The following is a 3,363-nucleotide window of genomic DNA, read 5'->3' as shown; positions in this document are numbered from 1 at the left end:
GTGAGCCACCATGTGGTTGCTGGGAATTGAACTCAGGACCTTTGGAAGAGCAGGCAGTGCTCTTAACCACTGAGCCATCTCTCCAGCCCCCTCATTAGTTCTTATAACTTAAAGTAACCCATGCCTTTTAGTCTATGTTTTTTACATGACTCAGTTCCCTTTATTCCGCACTGCCCATCCTACTTCCTCAAAGTCTAGCTGGCAATTCCCCCTTTCTTCTTCCCAGAGCTCTCTGTCCCCACAGTCCCACATAACCTCTTCCTGCCTAGCTAACAGCCTCTCAGCTCTTTATTAAACCAATCACAGTGATATATCTTCACACAGTGTAAAGGAATATTCTGTAACAGCAAAGAATGTGCTTGATTACATGTAGGCAGGAACTACATCAGGGTGTATGCTTGCCCCGACTGTATGAATGGCCTTGTGGGTTTTGCCTTTATAAGCACCTGACAAACGTAATTTGCAGGCATTCTCTGAGAATCCTGGCCAGTGTCCATCATCCTGGCCAATATTTAATAAAGCTCACTTCAAATTTGGCTAAAAAATTGTGGTAGTATTCTTATTCTTGCCCAGTGGGAATAATTATATTTCCTGGTACCCCATTTTCTCCTTGAATTGTGCATTTTGTATTTTTCCTTGCTCAGTCTGATGCTTTTCATTAGAAATCTGCATGGCCACTAATAACCAGGCAACGCTATCAGTACTAGGCTCTCTGGAAATCTCCTCTGTCAAAGCTGTTAATGTATAACTCTTCATTATAACCTCAGGAAGATTTTTTTTGGACAAGGGCAGAAAACAGCCACTTTCTTCACCAAAATATCACAAGAATGATCTCTAGGCCACTTGCTAATATTATTCTCCTCTGAAACTTCTGAACTGGGCTTCCACAGTTCAGATCACCCTGAGAACCACTGTCTTCAATGTTCCTACTTGCATGGCCCATTAATCCCTGCTTAAAATACCCAATTGCTTTTCTAGTCCCAAACCCCAAAGTGTTCCATATTCCTCCAGACAAAAGCATGGTCAGGTCAGGCCTATCACATCAATACTCCAGTCTCTGGTATCAACTATCTTAGTTAAGGTTTATAGTGCTGTGAAGAGACACCATGACTACGCAACTCTGGTACGAAAAATATTGAATTAGGCTGGTTTACAGAAAAGAGGCTTAGTCCATTATCATCATGGCAGGAAGTATGGTGGATGCAGGCAGACGTGGTGCTGGAGAGGTAGCTGAGTCGTACATGTGGACTGCAGGCAGAGGGAAGAGACCTCAAAGACCAGCCCCAGTGACACACTTCTTGAACAAGGCTACACGAACTAATCCTTTCAAATAATACCACTCTCTATGAGCCTATGGGGACTATTTTTATTCAAACCAGCACAGGTGCCATGACTGAGGCAATTTATAAAAGAAAGCATTTAACTGGGGGCTTGCTTACAGTTTAGAGGGTTAGTCCATGACCATCGTGGCTTAGTATGGCAGCATGCAGGCATGGTGCTGGAGTAGTACCTGAAAACTCAGATTTGATCTGCAAGTTGTAGGCAGTGAGAATGATACTAGACCTGGTGTGAGCTTTTGAAACCTCCAAGCCCAACAAAGCCAATCTTCTAATACTTCCTAAATAGTCTACCAACTAGGGAAGAAGCATTCAAATGTATGAGCCTGTGGGGGCCATTTTATTTTTTTAGCATCTACTTTCTAACCACCTACTCCCACAAGAACATGGTCTATTTCTCTGAGATCAGAATCAGACCCTCTTGACAGCCTGTTCTCTTAAAGGACCCACCACTTCTCAGTAACACTGGGAATTAAATTTCAACAGAGGTTTCAAAAGAGATGAATGCCATTCAAACTGTAGCAGCCATTGTGTTGAAAAAGAAAAAAAGTTCTAAATGTTCTTACTATTCTTATACAGACAAACCAACTTACAGTAGTGCAACTGAACAATTTTTTACTTCATGATGGTGTAAAATGATGATACATGAGGAGCAGAAACCATACTTTGAATTTTGATCTTTTCCTGGGCTAGTGATATACAGTCCAATACTGCCTTGTGACAGTAGTCATGGACAGCAAGCTGAGGAGAGCATGAAACTAAAGAACCAAAACCTTGGACAAAGTGTAGAGGGTGGAGATTTTGAAGCACTCAACCCTAAATGTGATGCCCTCAGCAAGGCTCAGGGACTATGCAGAAAAGGAGGAAAACTTGTGAGAGCCAGAGGTGGTGGACAATGTCAAGAGAACAGTATCTTCGGGACACAACAGGCCTGGTACATATAGGGACTCACAGAGACTGTGGCGGCATCCAGAGAGCCTGCACAGCCAGATGGGGTTCTAGCACTCGGAGCAGGAGCAGACCCAGAGCCCAGTCTAACGATGAACTTATCTGCAATTTATACTCATTGGCAAAGAGGAAATCAGGCTTCTCCAATGGAGTCTTAAAGACGTATTAACCAGGGGTAGGCCAATACATAGGAATAGTTGGCCAATACACACACACAATAACACACACACTCACACACACACGCATACCCCAAAAGCAAGAACAAAACCTCAGTAGTATCTTTGTAGATTTTTTTTTTCAATCTCATTTTGCTTTGTTTGGGCATCTCTCTCTCTTTCTGTCTTAATAGTCTTTTGCTTGTCAATTTCAATTCTCTCTCTCTCTCTCTTTTTTTTGGGGGGGGGCATGGTTTCTCTGTGGCTTTGGAGCCTGTCCTGGAACTAGCTCTTGTAGACCAGGCTGGCCTCGAACCCATAGAGATCCACCTGCCTCTGCCTCCTGAGTGCTGGGATTAAAGGCGTTTGCCATCACCGCCCAGTTTCAATTGTCATTTTTATAGGTTTTGTTTGTGTGTGTTTCTTGATTTTTTTCCTATTTTTTTATTGTTCTAAAGAGAAAGAAAGAAAAAGAACATACAGTTTGGTAGGTAGGAAGGATCTGAGAGGAATAGAGGGAGGAGAAATACATGCTCAAAATATACTGTTTGAAAAAAGCTCCCCCCCTTTGGTTTTTTTTTTTTTGAGACAGGGTTTCTCTTTGTAGTCTTGGCTGTATTGGAACTCCTTGTGGACCAAGCTGGCCTTAAACTCAGAGATCTGCCTGCCTCTGCCTTCTGAGTGCTGGGATTAAAGGCATGCGCCGCCACTGTCTGGCTGAAAGAAATTTAATAATAGTAATAACAATAATACTACTACTAAAACAGTACTCTACAGTATTGTGTTATCGGAGTTTTCTGAGTATTGTGTTTTGTGCGTTCATATCCCATAACATTTACAAAATGCTAAATATTCAGCACTTTTATACAATAGTCTTCTTCTTTTTTTTTTTTTTTTTTTTGTTTTTTCGAGACAGGCTTTGG

The sequence above is a fragment of the Microtus ochrogaster genome, chromosome 19 (assembly GCF_000317375.1).
Source record: "Microtus ochrogaster isolate Prairie Vole_2 chromosome 19, MicOch1.0, whole genome shotgun sequence".
NCBI classification, from domain to species: domain Eukaryota; kingdom Metazoa; phylum Chordata; class Mammalia; order Rodentia; family Cricetidae; genus Microtus; species Microtus ochrogaster.
This window is presented reverse-complemented; position numbering follows the sequence as displayed.